Source organism: Neopsephotus bourkii, unplaced genomic scaffold, assembly GCF_033783945.1.
Source record: "Neopsephotus bourkii isolate Nb327-2 ecotype Australia unplaced genomic scaffold, CSIRO-AGI_Nbou_v1 NB_1781, whole genome shotgun sequence".
In the NCBI taxonomy this organism is placed as follows: domain Eukaryota; kingdom Metazoa; phylum Chordata; class Aves; order Psittaciformes; family Psittacidae; genus Neopsephotus; species Neopsephotus bourkii.
Window position 1 is genome coordinate 807,723 of NW_026902255.1, and position 17,358 is coordinate 825,080.

Consider the following 17,358-nt stretch of genomic DNA (forward strand, 5'->3'; position numbering starts at 1 on the left):
TGGCTAAATATACCACCCACACTTTTTAATTCTTTTTTTTTTTTTTTTTAACATAAAGCTACCTGAGGTAGTATTAGGCATTTTTCCAAATAGCTGTTGTTATAAATAGTGCTCTGCATTGCAGCCTTAACATACGACTGTGTCTGCCTGCAGGCGGCAAAATGTGTCTCCATTTCAGTGTGCCTCACTTTCTTACCTTGGTTCATCACCTTAATTTGCCACTGTTACCTGGGAGCTGACAGCTTCCAATTACAGTCACATTTGCAATGCCAATAGAAAACATCAGGGCCCAGTTTTCAAAGGTTTGGTCTATTCTTTCCTGAGCAAGGGTTGTTCCTGCAGTCCACTCAACAGCTCATTTCTGAGATTGTGATCTTTTTAGCAAATGTGATTTGATTTAATGCTGTATTGTAGTATAACCTGTATGGAACCAATGCATTTCTTACTAGAAGTGGTGCATACAGTTACTGGAGGTCCCAGTTTCTGGAGGTTGCTGTTTCAAATGTTTTATGCATTTATACAAATAAAATTACCTTTAAAGCTGCATCAAAGTTTTCTTTAACATTTTAATCCAAAATGAATCAGTCAGATTTTTCAGGTGTAAGCTACTGAATTGCTCATTCTAAAATGGCTCACTGAGTGTCACACTAGTATGGAGACATGGAGAGTTCCAGCTTTGTGGTGAAGGCTGGAGAAGAGCATATGGGACCTACTGTTGCTGAGGAGAGCAAGTACAATGCTTCCCAAAGAGATGAGCTGCCCTTAAGAACCTGTCCTTCCTATGCTGTCTAGAGAGTGCAGGGCTTGAGACCAAGAAGCCAGATATTCCATGTCCCTGCTCCCAAACTCAGTCTTTCTGCCCCTTCAACCAGCTTCTAAATACAAATTAGCAAGGGAAAAAAGAGATGTCTTTGATAGAGAGCAGCTTCCTAAAGGGACATGGCATTGCAAGGAAAGTAGCAAAGTGTCTTGGTGGTGCACTGGAGAACAAAACTGCCCCTGGGGAGAGCATTTGGGGGACATCAAAGGGGGTTTGTATGGTTCAAACTGGCTGAAGATGGATCTCAGAGCTGATCCTCAGCTTCCCTGTTGTTGAACCACTGTCATCCATTGTGGCCTCAGGACATCAGCCAAGTAGGTTAGCTCCAATATATGAGCTTCTGCATCTCAATTATATATATTTTTTTTTTTCAAAACACTAAGTAGAAGAAGGAGCTAAATGAGGGACCAAGGGCAAGAGGGACTGAAACGCCAGCATGGAGCATGTTAAATGAGCTGTCTGAAATTCACAGCCAGCTTGACAAAAATCCTTCTGGTAATGGAGATGAAAGGAAGGGACTCAATTTCCCATTCAAATATATGACAGTGGATAAGAATGAAGTCTCTCCCATATTACTCCTCATCACAGCTGCTGATGCTGCACACTTACAACAGATACACAGTTAGAGGCATGGAGCCCAAGAAGAGAGGCTGGTGCAGATGCTACCTCCTGCTTTTTGTCTTCCATTCAAGCTGCAACCATCCCTCCTTTTTGTAGTTAGTGACCAGCAAAACAAAATGCTGCCCCTCTACTCCGTGCAGACACCTTTCTGCAGACTGAAAAACACTGCTGGTACCTTTAAGGAGTAAAAAGCAAAGGTGAAATAAATGTCTTCTCTTGAGAGCAGGGCTATCAGAGAGTGCTGGCCACATTTTGAAGTAAGTGGGTGCATCCTTAATTTGATAGAAGCTGCACTGGCAATGTCAGGGGCAGTCCGGAGTTTCTACTGGGTCTTGCTTCTTGCACCTTCATTTCCCTTGTTAGCAGCAGGTTTGAGAAGGGACCTCAACTTACATCCTTGGATCAGAGGCCATAACCCATGTCATGGCCTCTGACTCATTTAGTACTGCTTCATGAGATTAGATAGATTTTCTTTGGGTACTTAAATAGGGGCAAGTCACAGGAAATTGTGACTTTCTATCCTGCTGGGATCTTCATGCAAATAGGTTCTGCTCTTTAAAATACAGGGTAAAGGACAACCCTGTCCTCTTTTCACAGGGGTTGAGCTTTTATGGCATAAGAATTTGAGAAGACAGCAGGAAGGAACTAGTAGGACTGTGTGGTCCAGAAGTCATCTACTCCAGGCAGCTCCCTGTTATAGCTAATACAGTTACATTAAAACTAGTTTGGTTTTTTGGCTGTGCTAAGAGAATTGCTTCCAGCCCTGGAGACCTGTACTTTTGGAGATATAGAGGAGCTGCAGTAGCATCTCTCCACCCCTATGAGCACAGTGCTGGTTATTCCCAGCTGAGGTGGGCCAAGCAGCAGTCACAGTGTAACTGCAGGATGGATTTCAGCATTGGCAGAACTATGTAAGCATGTCCCAACCCCACTGCCCAAGTGCCGAACTGCTACCCCTAGAGTGTCCTTGGTAGATGCTGGCAAGGACCCAAGACACTGTTTTCATCATGCACAAAAGATTAATCTCATCTGTTTTCCCTATTGTGAAACACAATGAAAGAAGTGGAAGTGCAGTCCTTGGGGCACTGGATCCCTAAGGCAGAAAAAGACTCTTCAGAGGGTGGGGCAAACCTACCCCTGTGTGAGGTTTTTGAGGAGAGTGTTTTCCTCCATGGTGAGGCTGGGGGTGTTGCAGGCTGCACCGCACATGTTTTTGTTGTTTCCCACATAAATGTCATACAGCATGGATAAAAACAAGCAGAGACACTTACTCCTGCACTTCAGTTGATCATTTCCCTAATTATATGACATATTTAGGTGGGACAAAACATACTAAAGCAACTACTTAATTAGAGGCTGGTTAGACTTGGAAATAAAATCGCTGTGCAGTTAGTATTTTTTGGAAGACTCCAAAGCCTCCATTGGATTCAGAGCCTGATTCTCTTTCCCCTTACACTGATGCGAAGCAGGAATGACATCCATCAGGCTAGGAAGGGGTAAGTTAGTAGACATGATGGGGAGGTGAAATGCCTTAGCTTGGGTTGCCCTATTGCAGCTGTACAGCAGCACAAGCTGCAAAAGGCAGGGAATAAGGAGTGTAAATCTTGGGACTTCCCAGGGTGTTGTGCCCAGTACTTGAATCTGACTACCTATGAGCCAGAAACCAGTTTGGAGAGGATGAACAGCACAGCACAAGGAGAGAACAAAGCAGATTGGAAGCAAAATGCCTTAAAGAACTGTTTCTGCATTACCTGGCAGGGTGAGGTACTGTGGCTTTACAAGCCATGGAAACAAGATAAAAATAAACTATGAATGCAGCCCTCTGGAATCTGCAAACAAACATGCAGAACTGGGAGAAACAAAATATCACAAATGTGTATGAAAGAACAGTTTCCTAAGGCACCTTTGTTCTTGCCTGTGCACAATAAATTTCTGTCCTTTCCAAGAGAAGCAATGAGGAAGAGAGAGAACAAGGTACCCTTACAGACACTGCAAGAGGGAAGAGCACAGATCTTGCAGAAGGAATTCATTATACTTACGAGCAACTGGGGAAGGGAAAGGGGCGGGGGGGAGGGAGGAAGACAATTCTGGGAAGGTTTCAATATGTCCTTTCATCATGATTTCTACATGTGCTTCTATCCATGTAGCTGAGCATCCTGTTGTGCCAAGGCATTTGCACTGTCTTATAGCTCTTTATAAATCATGTCTGAGTTACACAGATTTTATGTTGTGAAGGGACATGAGACCTAATGAGAACTTTTCCCATCTCTGGCATGTCAGGATTGCTTATTGGAAGAGAAGCAGTCAGGTATGAAATGAATGAATGATATAAGCAACTTTTTTTTTTAATGTGATCTTTCAGTTGCTCTTCCCTTGAGACTTCCTGTCACCCTGTGTCTGTTTTCCCCACTTGTCCCATTGTATAACAGTTGATCTCAAAAAGGAAAATACTGTTAAGAAAGACTTCTCTGAAATCATAACTGACTGGCAGGGAGACAATTTAGTAGTGGGAGATGAAGCTGGGGCACTGGAGATAAGAAATTAATAGGGGAGTTAGTCACGCACAAAACAGAGCTAGGAAGGTGTAAAACAGCTCTTTGATTTCATGCACAGTTTACTGTAGTGAGCAACACCTTTTTTGAACATCAGCAAGAATACCTCCATGACCAAAGCCTGCTGATGACCGTCTCAAATGCAGGTTGACACTGGCTTGCAGGTTATATAATCTACCTGGTTGGAGCCGGATAGAAATAGTGGTTACTTAGTCTTGTCACTGAATTGTAGAGATCTCCAGTATATTGAAACCCATAATATCGGGGTCAGAGGAAGACAAAACATATTAGATGTATAATTGTTTCACAACAGAATTCCAGTACTGTTGCCTTGCTGTCTTCTTTTAAAGTACCACTGGCAAGAAATCTTTAGATGTGGTCTTGAAAGGCACCATTGGTTTTATTGTAAGCGGCTGCAAACACAACATGCATGTGCATATTTTATGCACAGTGTTTCATGTTTTAAACAACAGCTTCAAGGAAGCAAAATACAGAATTAAAAACTGAAGATAAAGCACCTCAGAAATCCTTATGCTTGCGCAGAGAAAAGGTCTAGATTTTCCCTGATCTATTTCTTCTGGACTACTTGGAAATGGCACAAGCTATTCCAGGACGTCCCTGACTTCCCATGGTCATGGACAACTGCTCCAGGAATTCAGCATCACCAGTTACAACATGGCAGTGTGCTCTCTGTAGGCTCATTGTGGCTGTGGGCTGAAGGACCCATAAGGTGGCTCTTAGGACACAAGGCACAAACCAACTCCAAGATTGCACAATACTAAAAAAAAGAAAAAAAGGTAAACTAAGGGGGGAGGTAGACCTTTAAATCTGCATGTTAGAAATGAAGCACAGCAGTAGGAATTACTGCCTGACAGCAGATGACTCTTTAATGTCCAAATTCACCCGTTTATTTTCATGTCTAACTCCCACTAATTTAAAAAGACTTGACAGGCTACCCTTTATCTCTTCAAATTTAATTTTTTATTTTTTTTTTTTTATATATTTCACCTGTGCAAAGAGAAAATGATAGCTTCCCTTTATAGGGGTGATGTGAGGATAAAAGTATTAAAGACTGTGAGGCTTGGTTAGGGCACTGAGGAAAGGACAGAGCAAGCTCATTGCACATCAAGTAGTGAGTGAGCTGTCAAGCTGGTTTTAAGACAGAAACCTAAGGGTTTAATCAGTGTGCAATATCAGGAAAGTAATTGGATCAAGTTACAAGAAATGTTCGTCTGGTGTTCACAGCTCAACCCGAAACGTAAAGTATGCACTCAAATATGAGGTGGCTGAGTTAATTTGTTCTTAATTTAGAGGTTAACATTTCTTATATGGTTTATATTCATAGAACTCACCCTGCTGTTTTGGTGTGATAACATGCCAGTTTGTAAGTACCCTCAAAATGTAAAACTCTTTAAAATGTATATTGCATCTGTCTTTCATCTCTGACAGTCAAACCAAGCACAAAATCATTCCAGATTCACCCCATGTGTGTCACTGAAGTCCTTCACCAGGTGTCATTACCAACCTAAAAAGAAAAACTTTTCTGTTTCCCTTTGCCTTACTCATGGCCATACAGAGAAAAGGCACAAGCAGAAACCTTTAGTGGTCACAAGTGCTGCTTTGGCATTTTCAGTGGTTTTCAATAACCACTGATTAGAGCTTCCCTTCTGCTGAGGTCAGACACCTATTTCTTCACACTGCACCCAGTTCTGGTGTCTGCTATAGTCCTCAGAGCTAGGGTGAGTTAGCTTTGTGCAGTGAGCTCAGGAGTGAGTACGATGAGCTATAGAAGTATTCCTACGTTTCAGTATGCTTTTACAGATTTGTTCTTCCTCTTCTTTCCAGGTGTTAGGAATTTTTAATTTTTATTTTTTTTTTTTTTTTTTGTAATTTCATAGCTTCTGTGTGTTTCTGTCTTCTTTCAAACCATATAGTTCTGGATTCTGTTTTAACGCAGATTATCGGTATCGCTGGACCTTTGAATCAGGTATGACAAATTCTGTATGATGTAAAAGCTAACTGCCCTGTGGTAGGGAATAAGATTATATTTGTTACTCCAGGCTTTGCATCTCTTCACCAATTTTTTTTCATTGTTCCCCAAGCAGCTGCTCTTGATACCTATCCCTGTAGGAATATAATTACTCTTTTTCACTTTCTTTTGGTCTTTGCAGTGCCTAAGATGGATTTCAGAGGCTAAACTGTGAACTTTCAGTATCAGTTATACTTCTACTACTGAAATACAGCTGCCTGTTCATGGCCATAGCTTTTTTTACTGCTAATAGGAAAAGAATCTCTTGTAGTTGTTAATTAACTCTGCTTTAACTTTATCATTATTTCAACGGGATAGCCTCAGGATGAATTTAACCCCCTGCTCTTCTAGAAGCAGTTTAAATGACTTAGCCTTGTTCAAGTGTGTAGGATGAATTGTTGGCTTGGATTTGTTAAAGGATAGACTGGTTGGTGGAGGGTGCTGCCCTGGTGCCACTGCAATCCAATAGGATTGTGGTATTGCTAGTCCATGGGGTCAGACCCTGATTATCGCAGTAATGGGGAGCAATTACTAGGCTTGCAGTAAGTTGTAGCAGTCATGTGAGAGTCTTGATTGCCCAGAGCGAGAATGAATTGCATTTTTTGACCCATTAGTGATCTTCAATTTTATGCAAAGTATTGCTGTTTAATTTACTTATTGAGGTTAATATTGAAAAGCTTTGCTTACTTTGAATACTCTTCCTCTTAACATTTGTAATTAACAATGGTTCAGTAGGGAGAAATGAGAGATCAATAAAGCCTCTCTTATCTTTTAATAACTACCTTGTCTCTTCTTTAAAAGGGCTGCTGTGCTGGGTTCATTCTAAAGATGGATTGGGGGGGGTGGGGGGTTGGGTTTGGGGTTTTTTTTTGCTTGTTTGGTTTTGGGGATTTTTCGTGTTTAGTTTTGTGTTTGTTTTTGTTTTGGGTTTTGGGGAGGGTTGTTTGTTTTATTTTGGTGGGTTTTCTTGTTTTTTTGGGGGGGCTTGGCTACTTTCCATCACTTGTATGTCAGATTTGATCACTAATTCCTACTGATGCCACAGGTTAATGGAAAACTGTTATGTGTGTAATCGTACCTCATTGAGCAAAGGAGTCAAATAGGTTTATAGACATGAATCTCTATTGATTGCTAGGAGTATTTAAAATAATTGGACTTGAGCAATCAGATTATACAGTTATATTTATGAAATGGGACTATATGGGGTAACTTACATATTGGACATAGATTGCATCTGATACAAGTTCTTTTTTGTCTTAATACGCTGAATTTTTACTCATTTCCTTATTAAAACTGAGACTAATTAGAAGATATTTTAGGTACCAGTATATAAAATTGACCTGGAATTGAAACAATAACATGCATCTCCTAGTGAATGCATGGAGAAATGTGCCTTCTTTCAGTTACGAAGAGGGAATAAACTGGGCATTGCAAGCTGGACATTACTGGCGTCAAACTGTTTCCCCAAAAGAATGTGGGTATCTCTCTAAGATAAAATGAGAAGCATGCATCACAAAGTATGAGCCATTTTCCCCTCCTCATAACTACTTGCTAGAGGGGTAAGAAAAATAAAAACTGAAAAAATTAGATTTATGAACCATCAAGTTCCATCTAAGTCAGAGGAACCCAGTGCAGAAATAGCTTTACCACTTGGAGAGAGGGAATCTACAGTAATACAAACCACAAGTATCCTTCAGAAACCTACATCCCCACAGGGATCCCCATGTATTTCTATAGTCATTTAGAAATGAAGCAAGTATGGTCAGGAGCTAGGACCCCAGAGGCCCAAAGCTTTGGGGTACTCCTAGCAGGAAGATGCTTTTAAACTGTAGGAAGGAAACTCAAGAACATGACATCAACTGCTGGCATCAAAGACCAAAAACACAGGGAACCCAAAATCCATTATTTCTGAAACTATGTAATTTTTGCCTTGTTTTCCTGATTCTACAAGGACCAACTTGCTGTTTCAAGCGTGAGCCATTCATAAATACAAATTCCAGTTTAAAATGTCCTGTTGATGCTGGGAGATATTCAGGGTTACAGTTCTGGGGAAGCAAGTGAAACCCTCTTGCTCTGCATTAATAATACACAAATTCATATTGCTAAGACTTTCAAGCAAGCAACCAAGTTGTTTAGCAATAAATAACTTTTATTTTAAACTGTTTGTAAGGATCCCATGTTTATTCTTCTTTGCAGTTTACACTTTGAGAAGCATTTATATTTGTGCACTTCTAATAAGCTGCAGTTGTTACCAAGCAGTACAAAGTGAATGAATGTGCCATAGCCAAGACATCATAAAATGCAAAATCTACTCAGTTAAAGCAAGTGGAAAATAACACTTTTAAGCATTTTGGTAAAGGCTTTGAGCCAAATTGGCATTAAATTTTTTTTTTTTTCTTCTCAATTTATGTCTTGAAGAATGTTGCTACTGGGACAGACCATAAGTCTACCTGGCCCAAAATCCCAATTTCTAAGGTGGCAGGAAAAGAGGCTTGCATACAGAGGTGTGTTTCCAGGTAGTGCACTAACAGTTAAGACCAAAAGCCAGAAGCTTTTCTGAGAGCTCCTGATTTAATAGCTATAATTTGATGGTAGTCAGTGTCATCTAGCAAAAGCTGGGTAGTTTTGAGTATTTCAAAGAGCTTTTGTCATTACTTTTACTGAAGATTTAAAAAAAAAAAAAAAAAGTAGAAGAACTTCACAAATCTGATTGTGAGCCAGACTCCAATACTGCTACCAGAAGAAAGACAGCTTGAAGAAAAGTGGGCTTTTGGATCAGGAAAGGGGAAGAATAAGCTTCCTGCTTTATTTCTAAATTGGTACTACCATAATCAGCCTTACTGTTATAATTTCAAGGTGAATAATTCACTTTACCCCTGCCATCCAAGCACTTATTTCTTTTATTTTATTTTTTTTTGTTGTAATCCAAGCCCACATAGTTTAATGTGTCTTCTTTTCACAAATGCATGGTTTATCAAAGGAAACTGGCAATTGCAGGCTACAAGTACTGGAGTGAGATGTTCTGCTTCAACAAACAGTACTGAAAAGGTTAAGGCTGTCGACATTTTCATGTCATTAATTAGGTTTTAAAAACTTTGTAGTGCATTATGCTGGATAGGAATTAGAAAATCCCTATGTCTCTTAGCATGGTTATTTCAGCTCTGCCGTGGACTCAGAAAGTTAGCAATTTATGCTGAGTTATCTTCACAAGGCAGAAAAACTTTCCTTAAGTGAAAGTTTGGATGCTGCAACAACTGGGATATCCATGGGGAAATCTCAGCAAAATTCAGGCTTCCCACATGCAGAGCCCTTGATTACCACCAGCTCTATGCTGACCCTTAGAAACAATTGTAAAAGCTACAATGGGATAACAAAAAATCATGCATTTTTTCCATCTCCTCTCTCCCATTTGCAGCTTGTAAAATGTTCTACCAACATCTGAAAATTATCTTGTTCATATAGTTAAGTGCTGTTTTATGGATGGGTAAATAAAGGAGAGGGATGGAGGGATGCTTCCCATCTTCTTGCAGATCTGTTTTATCCTTTTTCATCCCTGCTGTCCATGTGCTGCTGTGAAGAGCTGAAGCATTGTTTGATAGCTTCTCAGTGAAAGCAGCTTTCCTTGCACAATATCTCGTTTTTGTCTGAGAAGCAATTGAGGTCACACTTGCACTGGCAATTAGAAATTGATCTTCAAATAATCCACAAGCAGGGACTTGCCAACCTTCATTAACATGGCCTTTCCCAGCACTGCTGAGGTCCTGGGTTTCAGGGTGACCTGTTCATCCCCATGATCTGCTACCATTCACTTTTATTGTCTTTGGAGCTAATGAGGGAGAGAGGCTTGAGGGTTACAGGACTCAAGTCCACTGAGTCAGCTGGCAGGCATCTTGCAATGCCCTTTTCTCCCTGCATTGCCTGTGTGCAAGGGTAAAGCTGGGGGAAGATGTGCTATGCACAAACTAGTTCCTTGACGACCCCCACAAAAGAGCCTGGGATGTGACCCAGTACTGTGTTGAAGGGGAGCATGGAAAGCCAAAACTGTATAGTGCAACTAGCTTTGAGGATAGTCATAGCAAAGGCTGAAGTAGTATAGGCTTCTTTGTGGGCATGCTGCAGCTGAAGAGAACTTCAGTGTGAGGCAAGGTAAGATGAAGCTTTGCTGTGATGCTATGGTTGTTTCTGTACTCACAAAGATGTTTCTGGCAAATACTTGTGGCTTGGGTTGAAAATTCAGTGGATATTTTTTGATTAAACAAGACCTTTTACTCCTTTCACAGAATGGCTCAGCAGGGAAGGACATGGCTGAGTTGTTATTGAACTGAAAGAGGGCTGTGAGACACTTTTTTGCACTTTATAGTAAGAGATTAGTGACTTATAAGGTATATTAGATTATGCAGCAGACATTGGCTTTACTACTTCAGAGCTGGTAAAAAATATGCCTTCTCCAGAAGCTAGTTTTCTTAGGAAAGGCTACTTTTCCAAAGGACAATCTCGACAGAAGGTACAATCTCACAGATTTGAGGGAATTTTAAGGGAAAGAATATAAACAGCAGGGGGAAAGGGAGATCTTATGATTTTTAGAGGGGAGGACAGGACACACCTCTCATTTTTTCCTCTGAAATAATGAGGGCTTAAAAAAGAAAAATTGAAATTTATTCTGAAGGTTATCCCATCAAGAGGCCTCGGTTCCTCTGAAACACTCACAAAGCTTTCTCATGTCTGTGCATTATGCTTCATCCCTACTGCTGGTGCTCAAAGCACCCGTTGTAGGGCAGGACCTCTGTCTGCTGAGTGCTATTCAAAGGCAGAATAAAAGGATAGCCTCTGCTGCAGCAAGTTTAAATCCCACACTCTTAGTCTTAATCTTACTTGGTACTTTGAGTCCTGCGGCAGATTTCGTGACATGGGAGCTGTTGTGTTGCTGCTATTGAGAGGTTTCTGCAGCAAGTGGGCTTTCATTCACAATGTTGTATTAATTGCTATTATGTTTTGCTTTCTGGTTGCAGCATGTCAGTAATCTGCTACTTACAAATGCCTACTTCCTAGGGAGAAAATAAAACACGTGTATTTTTTGGAACCTATGCTGAGTCAATACTTAGGAAATGCAGTTGGTAATAATATTGGCTCTAATCCTCCTGAGAGAAATTAATTACAAACATGTAACAAGGTAATCAGGAAGCTACTCTTACTGTGTCATTGAGCAAAGAACACCAAAGCAAGTGGAAAGTTTGGATTGAATTAAACCCAAAGCACATAGTGTTTCCAAAGGCCAGATGGTGCTCTGTGTGTGTGTATATATATATATATATATATATAGTATATATGTTATGATTGGGAGACCTCAGGGTAGGGAGAGAGGGAAGACAAGCTGGCTAGAGTAAAGTAAGGAATTATAGCATGATGTTGTTATAACACGGCTGCTGATGTGCTGGTCCAAAGACACAGACCGCTTCTAATAAGGTTGTGGATGCTGCTCTTGAGTTAGGATGTACACATGTGCCTAAATGCCTGTACTTGCTTGTGAGGAAAAATTGCCCTGGGTAATGAGAAAGCACAAAACACCCCAAGGGTTAAAACAACACTATGATCAACAGTGATGTGTTATTGCATTGCCCCTGTTACACAACTACCTTCTTGCTTCTTTCTATTCATTTCTAGTACCTCACAGATCCCCATCCACTCCTACCATCTTCCCTTTGCATCTGTCCTCTCCTCAAGCCTTCCTTCTCATGTAGCTGAAGAGCTGAGTTTGGTTTTGCCTTCTCTTTTGCCTGCCTTGCTCAACATTTCCCAGCACTGTAATACCAATTTGCTCACCAATAAACCGCAAATGAATGTGGTTTTGTTGGAGCAATTACACATGTGGGCAAAGAAAACAAGTCTTCTCTGCTTTTATCCCTGTTGCATTATTATGTTTGGGGTTTCTATTAGCAGCAGGACCTGTTCAAATGTCTGGAACATTAGAAGTATGTCCATGTATACTGGAATAATGGGCTAAGCATAAGCAAGGTGGTTAAAAGTACAGGAGAAATGCAGCTTATCCATGACACATATTTAGCCCCAGCCTCCCAAGCACAAGGTGTGGATCTCTCTGCTAAAAAGCACTGCTGTTCAAGTTATGCAGGAACATATTATAGCCTGAGAAAGTGAGAGATACAAGAGCCACTTGAAAGTGTAGGGGGGAAATAGGAGCCTCAGATCTGCTAGGTATCTTTTCCCACCCTGGAAAAAGTCTAGTCTGCAGTGAGACAAGGCTGGGGGACAGTAGCTTGAGCCATCTGGCTCAGCCCATGCATAGCTGTATTACTGGTGCTCTCCAAACCTCTTGCAAATGGCTGTAACGTTCACTTTCAGGTAGTTACTGCAAGTGATCCAAGTTTGGTTGTTTGTTTTTTGGTTTGTTCTTTTTGCAACGTTTAAGCCTTTTCTTAAAGCTTCCAACTCTGTTTTTATTAGGAACCAGGCAGTTTTAATAGTTGATGTCCAGCTATCCTTACCCTCAGTCTTTACACAACTCTCCTTTTTCCTCTTTCTTTTCTATTTCACTTCTGTGTAATTACATCTATTATTTTAAGATTTTTATTTTTTTTTTAGATCTGAAGTATCTAGGAGAAAGAGAAGCAGTTCAAAGAGAAGCAAAGAATATTAAAGTCAAGATACTGCTGTTGTCTTTCAAGCAGTGACAACATTGCCATTTTTTCCTTCATTTTTAAAAGATTAAAGCTGAAAGCAGAGACGATGCAAAGACTTAGGTGTGTTTAGCTTTCCTAAGTAGTCACATCAATGCAATTTGGATCATTTGCATTCAGCGTGTTTCTGTTGCTTTTAAGTAGATCATTGTCCTTTGGAAAAATCTTTGTGTCTTGCATAGCTCATTCTTCAACCTATCTCTATAGCAGGTCTCATTTTTCCTTTGAAATACATTGTGGAATAAAAATTCAAGGCTGAAATCCTTCAAGAAATGTAATTTGCTATGGCTGAATGGCTGGCTTCTAATAAGATGACTTCTTTCATGTCTTAGGTCAGTAACTTGGTAACACCTTCCATCCCTGATCTCCAGAAAGTATCTAATGAACATGCTCCTCAGAGGCTGGAAAATACCCAAGGTCTGTGTTCAAGGTGCCAGAGTAAAAAATGTGACACTGGTTTTGCAAGATGCAAGCCTCTATCTTTTAATTGGGTAGAGTCCACAGATCTCCAGGCCTCCCTGAAGGTCTGACATTGTCTGTTTCTTTCTATTTAAAAAGGCCTGGATGCGAAGAAATCCCCTACTGAATTGCATCCTCTTTCTTTGCCTTGTCTCCAAGTATTAACAAAGGGCTGAAGTCCCCCAGGTAGCCTGGTTTGGGTCTGATCTGCTGGGCTGACAGGCATCTGGCATGTAGGGGGGGAGGCAATGATGTTGGAACAGGGAACCAGAATGTTCCACGATGCTGGAGGTCCTGGGATGTTAGTAGGTTCATTATTATTAGTTTTGTATCCCCATGAGCCTGCTTCCCATGAATATTTGATAAAGCTCGAGAAGGTCACTACAGCTTGATTACTCTCCATATGGCATTTCTGCATGTCCCTGCTCTCTCTGCATGTGATTTTTATCCTCTAGCCCATGGCACTCTGCCAGATCCCTCTTTTTCCCTGCCTGAATAATTCATGGGAGGGAGGAAGATGAAGGGGAAAAAAAGAAATAAAAATGAAGAGGAGGTTTTATTATTCATAGGCAAAAACTATAGGCACTCTAAACAAACCTGAGGGTGAAGCTTTCCCATGCTTTGTGCTTGTGTGTGTGTGCATCATTATGGAAACCAGTTACATAGGAATGGGTTTCTGAACACCCTAGGTGTCCTGCTTACACTTCAGTGGGTTTTGCCAGTTCTGGCACATGAATTAGGCTGGCAAGCCCTTCAAGGAGAAGTAAGCTTATTCAGCAGAGTTACTAGCCAGTACAGAGTGGTAGCCTGGATGGAGCATGTTAACCTTGCAAAGGAATTTTGCAGGGGAATTCATCTCTATGTTTGCTTTTGGCTGGAAAAACCTGGCTCTGCTCACCTTTGTTATGCCTCTGCCCCATAGAAACCAAGCTTGAAATAGCTCTAATAAAACATACATCCCTTTATCCACATTAAGTAATCTCCATTATTGGTTAAAAAAAGTATTTTGGTATTCCTTAAATAAAATAGGGAAACTGAGGCAGAAAGTGATAATTCAGACCAGACAAATGAGTCATTCTTCTATAATTAAAAATCCAGCCTTTTGGTGCAGTTGAAGAATACAACACAAATTTGATGTAGATAATCTCAGTATTTTCTTGTGCTGTTGTCAAAGATTAACATCTTGAAAACTCCTGGAATACAAAGTCCTTCTGACATCTATCGTGGATGCCCTGGCTCCTTGTTCTCTGCTTCCTTCTGTTTATCTGTACAGTTCAAAAAAATCTTTTCTGTCATCTTGGGAGATGTGGTCCAGAGTTGACCAAATGGCTGAAGCCTTTGTAGGCTGCCAGGTAAATTTGTCTGTGCTAAAAATTAGTAGGAACAGGTTTATGTACTTTAGATAATGGGAGAGCAGCTGAGAACTTCCATGGATGCTGTTCTTCTCTCACATCCTTTTCCCCTTTAAAGCAGCTGTAACCCCATCTGCATCTCTTAATCTTTTGACACAGGCTCTCTGGAGAAATATGTTGTGTGGGTACAGTACTTGGCACACTGCAGTGGACTTGCATGAGACATCACTGCAACACCAATACCCACTACTGCCATGAGTATAGAGATGAAAGAAACCATTTTGTGATTACCACTGATTTTTCTTTCCCCATCATCAGGTGCATAAGGCAGAAAACACTTGGTACAGACTTGAAAACCTGTGATGGTTTTAATAAATTTAAACATGCTCAGTAGATTTTCCCTAAGGGAATTACAAGGAATAAAGATAATTAATGTGAGAACTTAGCTGGACAAAACAGATGGTGCAGCAAAAGGCTCAAAATGTTTCATGTGTTTCAAAACTGCTCTTATTTGTTGCTAATGATGAAACTGTGATCTCCTTGTGTGTTAACTCCCCACTGATTCTTTTTTGCCCTTCCCTCCTCCTTTCTCCTTCTTACTAGGAAAAGTGCTATCCCCAGAGCATGCTAGCTACTGTAAGACAGCCATCTGAGTAAAACAAAGATAATCTAGGTTTTAATAGAAATAATGATCTCCTGGTATGCAGAACAGCCTCGTCTTTACTTAACCTGGTTTTAACACTTGGCCAAAGCCACAATTTTCTCCTAAAAGCACTTTTATAATGGTGTGTGCTACCAGGGTTTTTTCCAGCTAAGGTGGTCTCACGTGTGTTTCTTCAATCATTCTCACATACAGGACATTGCTAATGCAGGAGCAGGGATGGCGCCCAGCATCCCTGTGCCAGATCCATATAAAACAACTGCAAGGGGAGGATGAGGACAGTAGCTACTCTCTAAAACCACGGTTGATTGGATGCCTGAGATGGTCTTTGTCTTTTATCCCCTGGTTCCTAATGCTCCAGGTGTGTATTAAATCCTCTACTCCTCATGTCAATACAAGACTTGTTATCAATTTTCAACAGATCTGGCTCATGCTCCTGCTGTCTAAAAAAGTGCAATGATGGCCCCATGGGCCAGCCATCAAATGCTCTGCCAATTCCTGCAGCTGACTCCCAGCAGTATCCCAGCTTGGCCCTGATAGTTCTGCCAAGCCCCTGGCATGGAAGTTGGTGCTGTCTCATGCTGTGCAGCAGGCCAAAGCAATCCCACTAGTCCTTTCTCTTGCCCTGGAGAATCCTGGTTGTCCTCTTCTATAGATGTCTAAATTGGAGCAAAGCTGAAAGGAGAAAAGGTACCAGCAGGATCTCTTCTGCTTCCTATACAAATGGCACTATGAGAACCGCTGTGCTGTGGGCTAAAGGGGCAGCTTGAAGGGACAAATATGCCCAGTGGATTGAGCTGGTCAAAATGACCTTTGGGTCTCCCCATCGTTGACCTGACACAGTAGAGATATTACAAACACGCATTTATTGATTTTTATGTATGTGGGGTGCTAGGATGTGCTTGGTATGCCTTGGAAGGGAGCAAAGATTTTTACCAGTGGTTTCAGTGGGAATCAAGAGAGAGAAGACAGAAGTGCCTTTGAAAATCCTACTTTCAGCTTGCTTTTCAATGCTAACATAGAAAGATGTACCTCCTGTGTCAGCTAGTGTTTTGTAAAGGATGATAGATGATATCAAGATCAGATGTTGGGCTTTACAAAGACTTGGCATTGTTTTCTTTTTTTCTGAACAATTATTCACTGTGAGCTTCCCACACTAGAGAGCAATGAATTAATTTTTTCCTCGAAGTTCATCTTTAATACTGAACTAAGAAAAAAAAAACACTTAAGTACCAGATGACTGTAGCAAGGATAGATTATTTTTTTTTTCTGGCCAATATTAGAACACTAGGAAGACTTGTTGGATAAAAAAAAAATTATTCAATCCCAAAGTGTCCTTGTTTCTAGTATTTAATTAAGTGATGTTCTAAATGATAGCGTATCTTTACAGCAGAATGGGGCGGGGGGGAAAGCTTTCCTCTACTCACTGCTGTGAATATTTCCGCTAATTAGAGGAATAGTACTTTAATGTAGCAAATATTATCTTGTGTTGTAAAAACCCTTTCCCCTCTTATGTCTAGTGAGAGGAGAAAAACATCTGAATGAACAGGCACAAGAGGATCAACTGCTGTTGATTTTGATTCACAAGGTGTTGATCCATCCTGCAGCTCAACTCAAATGCTCTGTCTCTTGCCTATTCATACCTAGGCACTGGGGTTTCCTAACGCCACGATGTCTGAGCAGTGTTGCTGGGGGGCAGGTTTCTTTAAAATCTCTTTTTAAAGATCTATCAGATAGCAGTAACACTGGCGTGAGAGTAAAAAGGACCTTGTGCTTTTCCAGACTGCTGAAAACTGAAGGGCCAAAACTGTCCCACTTGGTGCAATAAAGCACACAAAGATGCAGTTCTGAGGGTTCCCTCTTCAGTCCTGTTAGTGATGCCTTGCTCGTGTGAAAGAAACATATTGAGGGCTTTCTGGAGCCAACATGAGCATGGTGCAACTCACAAAAGCTGCTAGGGGCAGGGTTCTGCCATCACAAGCCAGGCTGTGCCTGTGGTGACCCAAATGGGTAGGAGGGGTGAGCTATGTAGTTACATATCCTTCCAAGGTCCCACCATCCTGAACTTCAGAAGGTGCAGCTTAGAGCAGATGCTTTTCTCCAAACTTGTACCATTAAGTATGTCACTAATAAATATGTACTTAGTGCAGACTGTGATTGCATCCTAGGGAA

At 40.9% G+C, this 17,358-nt stretch overlaps 1 long non-coding RNA gene across 1 annotated transcript in view; it reads left to right on the plus strand.

Annotated features, from left to right (window-relative positions):
* Positions 1 to 10,128: 10,128 nt before the first annotated feature.
* Positions 10,129 to 17,358, plus strand: part of LOC133226426 (uncharacterized) — a 31,591-nt gene continuing 24,361 nt past the window's right edge. Inside the window, exon 1 of the long non-coding RNA XR_009729500.1 lies at positions 10,129 to 10,168. This is a non-coding gene — a long non-coding RNA (uncharacterized LOC133226426). The remainder of the gene's footprint in view (positions 10,169 to 17,358) is intronic.